Genomic DNA, 15,582 nt, shown 5'->3' on the forward strand with positions numbered 1-15,582 from the left:
ACTGTGAGCATGTCACTCTTGTTCCAAAAGCTTCCAAGTATTTACTGTTAGCTTAGACAGTGCCTTGAGAAGGTGCAACTCAGGCCTCTGTGAACCCTCAAAGTGCTCCTAGCCTCCAACTAGGTACCTTTGGTAGTGGGCATAGACATCCCCTAAGGTGAAGGTTGTAGGAAGAATTCTCCATTTCAGAGACTGCAGCCAGGAGGAGCACAATCCAGTGAGAATAATGGGATATTTTCCATCTGGGCGTGAAATAGGGTTTTCTCTGTGGTTAATGAGAACAGCCTGTTTCCAATTTGACTAATGCTTTCCATTAGAGTTCTGGCATGGCCCAGCAGAGAGGCATGGCTGGGGCCTTTGCAGTCTCTTCTTAAAAGCCAGGAACTGCTTTGTCATGCAGAGCTTTCCTTTGATCCTATCCCACAATCCTAAGGCAAGGTTTATTGGCAGGTCCAAAAGTAGATTCTCTATTTGCTGGTGACCTTGAGCAAGTTTCTACGCTTCTCTGGGCTTCAATTTATTCTCTAGGAAAATGCATGGTTACACTAACCTAGCCCATTTCCCAAGCTCATTATGAGAACCATAGTTCAAAGCAAAGAGCTCTAATGATTGCTACAATTTCTTCAAACTGTGATAGGTGCCAAACACAGTACAAGCCATTTTCATTTTTAAGACATTATTGGATCCTGCAAGGCATGTGACTGCCCCACGAAGATGGCTATATCTTAATCCTGAAACCTAGGAATAGTCACATTATCTGCAAAGGGTAGTCAGATGTTGGCAGAGTGATGTTGAAGAAAAATCACTGCTGGGGGCCCACTGGTAGCAGGAGTTCTTAAAGGTAGAAAAGAGGCTTGGAAAGAGGTAACCATGATTCAAGTTCTGAGGGAGGACATGTAAGGACTTTGGCCATTGATAATTGCTTTGAAGATGCTAGAAGAGACCATAGACATTTAGTTTAAGTTTTCACAGCTGACAAAAATCTCTTAAAGAAGGAAGTGAGATTTACACTAGACGTTAAAGCAGTGGTTTTCTGCCTTCCTACTGCAGCATCCCTTTAATTCAGTTCCTTATGTTGTGGTGACACCCCAACCATAAAATTATTTAACTGCTACTTCCTACCTATAATTTTGCTACTGTCACAAGTTGTAGTACAAATATCTGATATACAAGATAGATGATATGCAGCCCCTGTGGGGGTTGTGATCCAGAGGTTGAGAACTACTGGTCTAGAATATCCAGACCCGCACCTTGATGCCAGCTTGTGGGGGTCTACCTGCACCCACACATTAATGTGAGCCCAGGGAGACTCACAGGCAGCTCCTAACTGGTAAGAATGCAAGAAATCTAGTGTATGTTGTGGTAACCCACTTGGGAATAACTTGTACAATGGCCATAGAAAACAATATTCTGTTGTTGCTCTTATTTCTGTGTCAAACCCACAAGGGACCTGAGAATCAGGGAAAGTTAGTATCTTGCCACATGCATGTCAGCTGTTCTAAAGACTTCCATGTTCTTAAATCAGTCTCCAACTGACTAGTCATAATTGTGTTTGAGTACTGGGTCATGTCATAATTTGAAGAATTCATCTTTTCTAAAGATGGAAACTGACCACACTGTGTAGAAAACAGTGTCTTCTCTCTGCAGTGGAATTGTAGCTCTCATTTTTTTAAGCTATGGGGGGAAGTGGGAATAACCTGTCGCACCACAAAGGAAAGGCATTTCTGATGCTGAGTAGCAGATTATTATGAAATCACAGTCTTAATATAACATTTTGTTTTAAAATTATTATTATTTACAGTCTCAAGGGCCAGAAGTGTGGCCAGGAGCTCGAAGTTCAACAATTCTAAGTTGAAATTATTCACTTGACTGCCTCCTCAACTGGAAGCACACAGATTTCAGACTCCCTTGAATTAATTATAGGAAGAATCATTTCCCTGAAGCTGTCAATTTTTATTTGATAGATGGGAAGAAGCAAGTTTCTTGTTGCATATATCCCGATGTATATTCATTTGCTAGCCCACGTTCTTCTCAGACCTTTCCTTTTATCTCTGGCCCTTCCTACCTGCACATTCCACCTGCTTCTGGAAACACCAGTTTTGCTTCCTTGCTATGTGTTCAATCTTGAAGAATCAACTTCTCTGAGATTCAGTTTTCTTCTCTATTTGAAAACATTGCAGGGAACGGTTTACTCAATGCTTAACCACAAAAGAACCCCTGTTAATCTTCTCATCTTTTTTTCTTGCCCCCTCCAGCAACTTTTACTGCTGTCCCAACTTTCATTTTCTGCCCTCTTTCTTCTACCTCCCTTGAACTTGACTAGAGGAGGGAATTGGGAGTTTGAACATCTTCCCCGAGGCTGGGTTTCTGGGTACTCCACAGAGCACCCTGCAGCATGTGAACAGTCTTCCCCTGAAGCTCTGACTGAGTCATTCATGCTTTTCCCTCTACCTATCAATGTGTGAAGTTGTTTGGCTTATTGCTTTGGTTACTTGTTCCCAGTAGAAAGTAAATGAGTTCCTTGGGATAGAGTCTTTGTCAGCCTTATAAATGTTGTCCCAAAAATTATTCAAAGACATTATTACTAAGGAATCAGTATGTGGATGGATGGTTCAACCAGTAAATGCAGAGATGGAGGGAGGAGTTAATTAAAGGGGATGTGTCAAAGTTATTGCAGCATTTGATATAGAATTAAATATTAAAGGGGTTCACAGGAACACAGAGGAGATCCAGTTTGAGTTTCTGCTGGCTGTTCCTGTTCCATATTAACTTGGGGTTTCCTGCCTTTGGAGAAGCTAAAACAGCAAGTGGCCACTATAAGCATGAAATACTCCACAGTCCTCAGCAGTGCTAAGAGACGACCCCCTGATTCTCATCAAAGCAAAATGCATCCAGATGAAAACCCAATAACTAATCACCTGGTCCAAAACAAATCCCCCAGAAATAGCAGAGATAGGTTTACGTCTCTTCTAAGAAATAGGGGTTCTTGGGACAGAAAATAACCCTAGGTGGGTGGTCATAGACCGAGTAACCTGCTTCAAGGCCAAAATAATCCAAGACATAGTGGAGAGGGAGATATTTAATTTTTTCATTTTAAAAGTTAATGAACAAATGGATTTCCTATTTATTATTCATTGACTTTTGAAGTTTAATGAATAGCTCAGAGACAATCACTAATTTGGGGTCTTTATAGAAAATGAGGGCAAGCCAGATTCAATATGCATCAAATATGCAACAGTATCAGTTTGTTATATATAATGAATCTCACTTATTACATTAACGATCTAGAGTTTATCAGCTTTAAATTGTTAATGAACACAAAGTGATGTACTCACCAAGCATATCTCACATCTTTCCACTATTATAGTCACTGTTGATCCTAATCATGGCCATTTCCACACCTATCATATCTAACCCAAGGGTCTCTATAGACCTACCCTGGCACCCAGGACCTCTGCAAGCTCACTAGTGCTGAACTTGTTAAGGAAAACACAAGAAGGAGAGTGGAAACATGCAGCCTTGAACTTCCTCCCCCCATAGCACCTGATTTGGGAGAAAGAGGCAGAAAGAAGAGTGAGCAACTACTGTGGCAAGGTGAGGCTGACTGGCTGCCAACAGTGGACATCAGTTTCTCTATGCTTCTTTTGAAAAGCCATGTCCTCTTCATATCCTGCATTTGGGTGACTCTCGGGAAACACTCCATTCCTCTGATGTCAGTTCCATATATAAGATCCTTGAAGAAGCCAAGAGTTAACATCAAACAATTATGATGCCTACTGCTTCAGAATCAGCTAGCTTATCCCTTCAAGGAGTGCATCATCTTTCCTACTCCCTCACACAAGCTGATCTTGAACTTTGGTCTTTGTCAACAGAATGAGGTGCAAATATAATGCTACTATATCGGACAAAGAATCTAGACTCAAAAGATTATCCATATTTCTGCTCACTCTTGGATTTCACCCCAACAAGTATTTATAGTTTCTATCCATGTTGCTTTAACACCTACATAGAGATGATGGAGACATGTTGAGAAGTTTATGCTCCAGTCTTTTCTAATACTCATGTGCACATGAAGGTTCCATGGTCATATATGTTCAAGACCCAAATGTTGTTATCAACCAAAGAGGCACGACAGTCACAGAAGACCATGAATTAGAAGTCAAAGAGTTATTACACCGAGGGAGGTAACTCAGAGCCCGGCAGAAACATGTTGAATATTCATTTGTGGATCTAGCTCTGATTTTTTAGATGAGAGTATATAACCTGCACAAATAACCTGAAGTTATATACCCTGGCACAGAAGCCAGGAAAGGAAAGGAGAATCATGGGTGGAGGACAAGAAAGGGGAATAGTGGACTGAGAGTGCTACAAGTGGGAACTGTGAAAGCAAGGGTGGTAGCTGGAAAGGAGAGCAGCCATATAGAAGGAGAGGGAAGAAAGGTAAACAGCAACGAAGCTCTTTGAAAATGCCATAGGGAGACATTATTTTGTAAGCTTACTTTAAATATATATATATATTTAAATAATATATATATATATTTAAATAAATATATATATTTACTAAATATATATATATATATTTAGTATGTGTGTGGGTGTGTAGTTTAAAAGGAATTATGCCACAAAAGGTGAAAATATCATCCCAAGAGTCACAGATGATCTAATAAAACTCCCAGTGCAGGGATTGGGGATTTAGCTCAGTGGTAGAGCCTAGCAAGCGCAAGGCCCTGGGTTCTGTCCCCAGCTCTGAAAAAAAAGAAAAGAAAAAAAAAAAAAAACTCCCAGTGCCAGGCATGAGAAGCCTGCCTTCAAGGTATAGGTCAGGAAATTTCAAGAGACTCCCCAAATCACACAAGCTATTGTCATTGGCCTTGGTTGCCTCCTGAACCTGAAGATAAGACCGGCTTGCTGTAAGCACCATACACTTCAGGCATAGGTCTTAGAGGAATGGAGCTGGAATTGATTTGGAAGCCTCATTTCTGAGGACTGGTTCTCACGATGTTAGAAAGTGTCATGCAGGCTGCCAAGGGAGAAAAGCAATCAATAATCCTAACCAACTTCAAAGCCTATGAGCTGCAAGAGTATCGGCCCAGAAAGATATCAACAATGAGGCACTAGTAGCACTTTTATCTTGAGAGTAACCAAAAGCTATCTAATTGGATTTCAGACCAAGAATTCCTGTTCAGTACTGAAAACCTTCCCAGCTATTTGTGGTCAGTGAGCTCATGAACCCTAGAGGAGAACTTATTACTGTCATTTTCTTGAACCAATCTAATTTCTAACTGAATTCAAAATACTTATCCCTATACCCACAGATATGTTTAACGCTCACCCCTCATCAAAAAAGCTTCTTTTTGCAACAGATGGAGATTATGACAGAGATTCACAACTAGTCACATTGCAGAGAGTAAGTGATGCTATCCCCAATTAATAAATCTATAATGCAATCCTTACACCTAAGGTTCATGAAAAATTAGAGGGAAGAAAACATTACTATTGTAAGAACCAAAAGACTAGGACATCTGCAGCTAGATGGTGTCATCGAAATATGATACGAATGTTGCACCCATGAAACCTCAAAAGTACACTTACTTAAAAAAGCCCAGAACAATGACACTAACTGAAATTCCAATGTAGATGGAAGAAATTTCACAAGGTCCCTTTCTTAGACGAAGAGCTAAAGTCAACCAGTGGCTGGTGAGAGAGGAAGAAACCAGCTCAGACCCCGGGAAGAGCTCCCTGTTACATTACCCAGTGCCAAGTGGTCAACCCTAAACACACGTACACATGAGCCAGGCTAATGGATTTAGTAGATTACATATACATGTAATGTGCATATAGGTGACCATAATAACCCAAGGAAAATAGATCATAAATCTGAGAGGCAAATTGGAGAACATATGAGGAAGTGAGAACTGGAGAAGAGAAGAAAAATATTTAAACATAGTACTCATGTATAGAATTCTAAAATCAATAAAATTTTAAGAAAGATAAAAGAGCAAGGAGGAGGAGGGGTATAAAGAGGACATCTGATGACCTTACTGCTGGATGCAGATCGGTAAGTGTTCCTAGGCGGAACTCTCTTCTGTGGACTTCAGCTTGATAGAGCTGATCAAGGTCACTGAGAATAGCCACCCTTCTTGGCTTCCTGAGTGAATCACAGATAGAAGTTAGAGATGGAGGTACGGTTCTCTGAGGGACTTATTGATTCATCCTCCCAGGACCACTTGGAGATGACTTTCAGAATCAGAATGCATAATGGATGCATGAAGAGCACTTACAAATGGTGGAACTGAGACTAAAGGAAAATCGACTCATGTAATATTTGAGGCAGGGTTGAATGCATCTTGTTTTGAGACTTTGCTCAACCCAAGGTATCAGTGAAGCAGCTCTCTCCTTGGCTGTCATGCTCTAGACATGATGACTCTAGTCATTTTTATTACATTTTAATTATTTTAATTTCTATACAATACGCTTTGATCACATTCTTTCAAGTCCCCTAAGTCCTTTCATATCCTATCCACCTCCCCCACCCCACTTACTCCCTCTTGCTCTTGATCTCACTTACTCTTTCTGAAAAACAAAAGCAAAAAAAAAAAAAAAGGCATACGAAACAAAACACCAAATCATAAGCAAAGAGAGTGAGAGCAGGCTGTTTGGTGTTGGCCAACTGCTCCTGAACATGAGGTCTATCCTCAAATGTGGCTAATATACCCAGTGTCACTTTAAAAGAAAACTGGTTTTCCCTTCCCTCAAAGGTATCAATTGCAAATAGCTTCTTGACTAGGGGTGGGCATTTCTGTTTACTTCCCCTTCTCAGTGCTGGAATTTTGTCTGGTATGAACTTCTGCAGGTCTTGTACTTACTGTCTCAGTCTCTGCCAGTTCATGTGTGTATCAGTCTTATTGTGTCTGAAAGACCATTTCATTGGATTTATTCACCATCTCTGGCTTATACATTCTTTTTTACCTTCTCTTCCACATAGATTCTTGAGCTGTGAGGGTTAACCCATTTGGAGCTGACAGTTCCAAAGTTTCTGCATGGTCTGCCCAGTGTTCAGTTTATCTCAGTATTAATTCCCATCGACTGCAAGAAGAAGCTTCTTTGGTAAGGGCTGATGATGCACTGATCTATTGGTACAGAAGAATGTCATTGGAAGTCATTTAATTCTATGTTCATTTAGCAGGATAATAGTATTAGGTGTTTTCCCAAAGGACCCATGACATATATAGGTCTCTCTAGTCTTTTTTATGTGTTTAGTTATTTTTATTAAAAATAAATTCCTCTCTTATACAATACATCCAGACTACAGATCAGCCCCCTACCCCGCCCCGCATTCCTCCCAACTCTCTCAGATCCACTCTCCCATTGTTTCCTCTTCAGAAAAGAGCAGGCCTCCAAGAGATAACAGTCAAACAATAGAAACAAAACTATATAATAAGATGAGCCAAAAAGCCCTCATACTGAGGCTGGACAAGGAACCCCGAGGAGGAAGAGTCATGAGGGCAGTAGTCAGACAGACACCTGCTGCCTCTATTAAGTACCAGGTCCTCTTCACACATTTTATTGGCTTGTGGGTTTTTGTTGTTGTTGTTATTGTTGTTGTTTGTTTGTTTGTTTGTTTTTTGTAAGATTTCTCTAGTCTCAGTGTGATATTTGATCTATTGTTTGCAATGGGAAGCCTATAGATCTTGATGCTTTGCTAAATTATTTCCTTAATAAATATCAAACACACATGAGGAGAATGATTACAGTAATCTATTCTCCAGATGAAGGCAGGGTCTCAGAAAAATGAAATTAGTTTTCTAAGTTTATCCAGACCCTGGATATTTAAAGAGCAGGTCTGCCTGCCTCCATGGTACATCTTCATATTCAGCCACTTTGCCAGGTTATGGCCTCTATATCAGAGATAATGATCTAATCACACCACTCCCTCTGAGCACAGTGAGCTGTGTGAGAGATTAAACAATGCAAAGTCCTTTAAAATATGCCAGTGTTATCTATCATTCATGTTTGAACTCTGCCTATATCTCACCGTCCCCGGCAAGTGCATCCGCCAATTTTGTCATGAAACTCCCCAACACTCCTCCATGGTTACCAAGCTGGAGCAAATGAGTACAATTTTCCACCTGAGTTAAAGCAGTGACCTCGTTCCTGTTCTCTTTGATCATGTCTCTCACCTCCCTGAACTCTGTAGATAGGAGCATTTAACCTCAAGTCACATCATGTCACCTACCAGAGCTCTGTAGATACCCCCTGTTCATAAGCCAACCCTAAGCCAGGTCTTTTTAATTCTCATTTATTGTATTTCCCTACCAATTTACAAATATTGAAGGATGCTCTCGTTTTAAGTTTGTCCCATAAATGTATCACTGTGAAGGGTTTGCTTATTATATCTTTAATACCATTTTGCCATTAGCTGTCTTTCCCATGATTTCAAATAGCATAGTCATTTTTTGGAATGTGTGTATCAGCTTACATCAGAACCAAAATGCATGTTTATAATTTATTTATTTTGTCTAGTTAACTCTTTATAAGCATTATGAACTGTAGTCCTGAAATACAAAGTCATATTTTGTTTTACTTTCATAACTCTTGTGAGTCATGCACCTTGTGCCATTCAAACTGACCAGAGAATTGGGACAACAGAAAGAGCTATGAACACAACACCAATGGCTTATGCTCTTAGATCAAGAATCGACAAATGGGATCTCATAAAGCTGCAAAGCTTCTGTAAGGCAAAGGAAACTGTTGTTAGAACAAAATGGCAACCAACAGATTGGGAAAAGATCTTTATCAATCCTACAACTGATAGAGGGCTTATATCCAAACTATACAAAGAACTCATGAAATTAGACTCCAGAGAGCCAAATAACCCTATTAAAAAATGAGGTATAGAGCTAAACAAAGAATTCACAGCTGAGGAATACCAAATGGCTGAGAAGCACCTAAAGAAATGTTCAATATCCTTAATCATCAGGGAAATATAAATCAAAAAAACCCTGAGATTCCACCTCACACTAGTCAGAATGGCTAAGATCAAAAACTCAGGCAACAGCAGATGCTGGTGAGGATGTGGAGAAAGAGGAACACTCCTCCATTGTTGGTGGGATTGCAGACTGGTACAACCTCTTTGGAAACCAGTCTGGAGCTTCCTCAGAAAATTGGACATTGCACTACCTGAGGACCCAGCTATACCTCTCCTGTGCATATACCCAAAAGATGCTCCAACATATAACAAAGACACATGCTCCACTATGTTCATCACAGCCTTATTTATAATAGCCAGAAGCTGGAAAGAACCCAGATGCCCTTCAACAGAGGAATGGATACAGAAAATGTGGTACATCTACACGATGGAGTACTACTCAGCTATCAAAAACAATGACTTCATGAAATTCATAGGCAAATGGATGGAACTGGAAAATATCATCCTGAATGAAGTAGCCCAATCACAGAAAAACACACATGGTATACACTCATTGATAAGTAGATATTAGCCCAAATGCTTGAATTACCCTAGATGCACAGAACACATGAAACTCAAGAAGAATGAACAAAATGTGAATACTTCACTACTTCTTTAAAAGGGGAACAAAAATATCCACAGGAGGGGAGAGAGAGGCAAAGTTTGGAGCAGAGACTGAAGGAACAGCCATTCAGAGCCTGCCCCACATGTGGCCCATATATATATATATATATATATATATATATATATATATATATACATACATACAGCCACCAACATTAGATAAGATGGATGAAGCTAAGAAGTGCATGCTGACAGGAACTGGATATAGATCACTCCTGAGAGACACAGCCAGAACATGTCAAATACAGAGGTGAATGCCAGCAGCAAACCACTGAACTGAGAATGGGACCCCCATTGGAAGAATTAAAGAAAGGACTGAAGGAGCTGAAGGGGTTTCGACCCCATAAGAACAACAATGCCAACCAATCAGAGCTTCTAGGGACTAAACCACTACCCAAAAACTATACTTGGATGGACCCTGGGCTCCAACTTCATATGTAGCAGTGAATAGTCTTGTTGGGGCACCAATGGAAGGGGAAGTCCTTGGTCCTGCCAAGGTTGGATCCCCAGTGTAGGGGAATTGTTGGGGGGTCGTGAATGGGGGGTGGATGTGGAGGGGAACACCCATATAGAAGGGGAGGGGGAGGGATTAGGTGGCTGGTGGACAGGAAACCGGGAAAGGGAATAACATTTGAAATGTAAATAGGAAATACCCAATTTAATAAAAATGGAAGAAAAAATAAAAACAGGATATGAATTTTAAAAAAGTAAATTTTCTTATAACCATTGTAAGAATAAAGCTGTCACATTACAGACATTTAAAAAAAGAAGAAGAAAGAAAGAAAGAAGAAAGAAAGAAAGAAAGAAAGAAAGAAAGAAAGAAAGAAAGAAAGAAAGAAAGAAAGAAAGAAAGGAAGGAAGGAAGGAAGGAAGGAAGGAAGAAAGAAAGAGGTAGATAATGAGGAGACTGCCCTTGGATTCAGCATTTTACCATTAGGGGAGCTAGTTACAAGGTCCATGCACAGCTCCTCCCATGATGACCAACTGCAGTTGGAGATAAAAGCTAGACACAAAGGAGAACTGAATCTGTGGAAAGGGAACTCATGAGGCTGAACTGAGATGCACAAGAACACGCCACCACATTCAGTGATTCAGTGACCCAAAAGAAACTCTGTCAAGAATTTTTACATATACCTGTATGAAGATCCAAAAGATGATGGAGATGACCTGGTGAGGAGTTGGACCAGGTCCATTCTGCCTCTAGAAGACACATGGAAATGTGAGCAGTGTCCATAGAACCTATGCCCCATAGCATAAAAATAGGCTCTACTTCACTCCTTCCCTTACTGTCGACACCACATAAGTGCCAATTGGAGAAGGAAATTCTAGGAAATGTGGCTTTACAGCCCACTGGGAATGTAAGAAAATTCTCTCATCATAAAGAGGTCCACTAGACACTCAGTTGTGTCCCCAACTCCTACACAATAGATCCCCCATGAAGAGACATGGATTTGGAACCAGTGAGGGTTCTTTAATTGAATTTATTCTCAACCGTCTGATGCTTCTGCTGTGCATAGGCCTATTTGGTTTGCATTTGGACAATTTGTTCTTGCATGGAACATGTCTGGTGTTTATGACATGAGTGAATCATGTGAGTCAGTCATCAATGAAAAGATAACCTGCATTCATAGCCTGGTAAAGGAATGATTACTAGAATTTCTCTTATATCCCAAGTGATTTACAGGTTCTGTATAATCCCATAATAATCACAATGACTTATCCAGAGAAATAGAAACAGTATTCTTAAAATTCATATAGAACCACAAATTTACTCTGGCTAGCTAACAAAATCTTAAACAAAAGGAACTAACCCGGCAGACCCATGCTACACGACCTCAAAATCTACTGCAATGTTCTGGTTATCAAAACACCATGGTCCTGGCCAAAAGCAAGGATTGAGCCCAAAGGAAGCAAATAAATGCAGACCAGAAGTTAATGCATAGATTAACAAACAATAGATGTTTGGATTTAGCTCAGAAGTGTGATTTCTTTTTCTCAAAATGTACCACAATCTAAATAGGACTAACAAACACATCAGGGCAGTAAGCTCGATCAGTTGAAATTCTTTGATACCCTACTTCTCACAAATATGGGCTTCTGTATTAGAAACAAAGCTAACCAAGCATGCAAATAAATGGCACCTCTAGCCCATACCATCACACAATATAATTCTTATACCCCAGGTTGTATGCACGCCTTATACAACCAGGCATAGTTATTAAATTTTTAAAGAAATTCTAAGTAATTAATTGTATTATGTAGTTTGCTTTAAATTATATTGTGTTTATTTCCACAAATCACTGGGTTTGTTTTGTTTTTATATTCATTTTTTATTCTTGATACTTTCATAGACATATACAATAAAAATATCATATTTATACCTCCCCATTTTTCTTCACTAACTTCTCCCACTCTTAAATCAGTCCCCTCTCATCTTCATGTTTTGCTATGTTTCTATTTTTATGTTTTTACAACTCATTTAGTCAAATTAGTTCTGCCCATACATATATGGGTGTGGTGCCATTCACCAGAGCATGGGAAGTTTGTGAGGAGCCACACATCTAAAACTAAAAAGGAATTATTTTCTTTCCTTTGGCAGCTATCAACCATCTGTACCTAGTGGGCTCTGGAGAGTATGGATCCTTATCTATTCTGGAATTCTGCCTAGATTAATCTTGCTTAGATCTTGTCCAAGTAAAGGCAGCTGCTGTGAACTCATTCGTGCCACAACCACATCAAGTCCAGAAATCTGCACTTCACATCAGTGCTCCCAAAGATCCTGCTCTAACCTTATTCCTACCTCCTCTTCTACAATGTCCTCTAAGCTCACCACCAGGCATTTCAAGAAAAGTAAGTGAGAGCACGCTTCCTGAGAAACCTACATATTAGTATGCACATCTGTCCTATATCAAAAGTCACAATATGTTATTTTAAAAAGAATCTTTGAAGCCAAAACTTCTAAGGTTTCTCCCAGTGTCTGCTATGTGTATCTTTTGTCACTGAATATGGTATCAGGTAGATGTTAAGTTTTCCATGTTCTTCATGATGGTAATGGAAGGAAATAGAAGGTAATAGAAATCATGTGGGAAGCTTGTATTTTATGTCTCTTCTATTCCTATACTGCTGCCTTGGGAAGTATCTACAAATGAAGAACTTTCCCAAGACTAAGGCACAGATCTATCTTGTTCTGGCAGTAAAGACAACACCCCTACCACTGCATGTGGGGTAAGGGTCTAGAAGGAAATAAAAGACTGATTAAACCTCTTGGTTTGGCTTCACTAAACATGGCCATTCACCTTGATATGCAAACTACAAATCTGATGCTGCTTAAACCATTTCGGGGCTCATCTCTACTTTTAGAATATGATAAAAATTGATGCTTAGTTACAAGCAGTCTTGTGAGGAAGCTGGCACAGAGGAGGTGCCAACACAATTGGAAGTTGTTACAAGGTATAGTGGTGTTTGCCTATAAACCCAGCAACTGGGAGGTATGGCAAGATGATGTTCAAGTGTTCAAGTCCATCCTCAGCTACATAGTCAATTTGAGTCCAGAGATGGCTGAGTGGTTTAGAGTACTTGCTGCTCTTACAAGGAACCTAGGCTTAGTTTGTAGTATCTACATAGCAATTTATAACCATTTGTAATTCCAGTTATAAAGCATTCAAGGCTGTCTTTGGGCCTCAGTAGGCACTGGGTACAAATGGGATATACACATATGCATGCAAGTAAATCATACATGCACAACATATAAAGCCCCAAAGAAAAAGTTTGATAAAATAAACAAGGAATTCTATTACTTCTACCATTGTTTCATTTCCAGATTGAAACACTCCTCCAAACTGTGGATGCCAACCTCCATTTAACTACTGACCATTCTCAACTGAATCCCGCAGGTCTCCCAACCTTGCATTGTGTATCTATTACTGGCACATCACTCTGACCAGAGGAGTGAAAGGAACTATCCACAAACTGCATCTGATCATGAACCCCTACATTTGAACCCCTCACTATGTTAGGGGAAACTATAGAGCAAAGTCCACCCCTAGCCTGTACTTCAGACCCCAGCCTGCCTGTCCTGTAGAATGCCTTGACCATAGTCCATGGCTCCTCTAAATCATCTTCCTCTGGATTGGGGATGGTTTCCCTTCTTATGGTTAGCTTTGGCTCTAATTGTTCAAGCCCTTTCTGTTCCCTGTCCAGATATCACCTTTCAACCAACCTTTTCTCCTTAACTGAAACCGAGTCCCGATGAGCTTCACTTTATTCCAGTTGATTTTTTCTCAGGATATCCATCAGTTTCTTGGTATGACTTGCCATTTTAATGAAAGTCAAAATCAAGAGAGATCATAAAAGATAATGTTTTAAAATGAATATCAGGAATTGAAGAGTCACTTGAGGCAGGATACAGTAAAAACTGTTGCAAGAGATACTTTGTTAGCACTAGGGTAATAAATGTGAAACTCAGGAAAGTGCTTTTACTCCTAGATAAATAAAATTAACAAATAGATAACAGAAAGTCAAAATATATCTTTTATTCTAAAAAACATAATAACTATTTAAATTCAGTGCCAATGAAGTGATTTTTACATTGTTCATCAAATGCACCATTGATAACAAAACCAAGTACAATTGTGATTTTAAAAGACGAGGTATGTGCTATTTAGACATTTCAATTCAAAAGCTTAAGTGAATTATTATATAATGAAGTTCATAAAACAATACTCCAGAAACAAATGAGGTTTCTTTCAGAATACAAGGATAGTTTGATATCTAATGGCATATTATTATCAAAACTAATAAGAATGATTTATGCTTCCTCATAAATTTTACACATTTTACAAAAATGTTCATGCACACTTCATGACATTGTATAAGTGATTGTGTCACATACTAGATAATTATTTAGTGAAATTAGAGAAAAGAAATGGTTAGAGGCATACTATTTGGATAGAAGTTATCAGTATGCATAGGAAAGTTGATTAACAATTCTTAAGAGACTTAGAAAAATGCTCTGCAAACAACAAGGTAAGTTAGTCAGAAGTTGATGTATAAAATTCATAGCAAGACTCAATTGCCTTTAAAATGAAAGTGAGAAAACTGGTAAGAAGAATCATCAAAATTCCCAGTAGTGAGGTAATAAAAGAGGAAGAAATCAATTTTATAAAAAAATGTGTAAAAGTTTATGAGTAGTACTACCTACATACCTACAGAATACTCCAGAAAGATACACACACACACACACCACACATATATACATGTACGCACAGAAGCAACACACACATACATGTGCATGAACACACCCACATGTATACACATACACAAACAATATACATATGCGTAAAACATTTTTAGTACAAAAAATCATTACGATTACATCTTAGGTGTGACGTGTACATTTAATATGATTCTAATAAAACCAATGACCCTTTTCTCCTTGAAGTAATTTCTCTCTGGCCTCAAGCAAATCACTTTGCTGTACCGACAAATGGGATGGTAAGAATGAGTAGGTTTGCCCCTTGCCTCTGCAGAATAAGCAGTATATGGCTAGTTGGCTTAGTACTATGAACTTCAGCCATGTGCTGAGGTCAGTTAACAGATAAATGCTACAGTTCTCACAAGACAGGTCTTCTGCACCAAGACTTGGTGTGTTCCTTCACCTCTATATCTGTCTCTCTGCCCCAGCATCCCATTCCTCCTGATTCTGATAGGGCATACAGTCAGGACTTTCTATCCTCTAAATATATCATCTCTTACTCTAATCAAGAGCCATTTGCCCCACCATGAGCTTAACTGCCATCCACTTAAAGCATCAGGCGTTGGGGCAGCCTATTGTCATGTCTCCTAGTTCCTTGTGTAATTAATGTCCCTGTTGTCCATTTTAATGGCCACAAAGTATCTACCTTTAGGATTTGACACATACAGCCTTCATATGATTTTTCACAACCTTGGGCCAAAAATTAACAGTTTTTCCTTAGTCCAGAAAGAAGTTC

Source organism: Rattus rattus, chromosome 1 (genome assembly GCF_011064425.1).
Source record: "Rattus rattus isolate New Zealand chromosome 1, Rrattus_CSIRO_v1, whole genome shotgun sequence".
In the NCBI taxonomy this organism is placed as follows: Eukaryota; Metazoa; Chordata; class Mammalia; order Rodentia; family Muridae; genus Rattus; species Rattus rattus.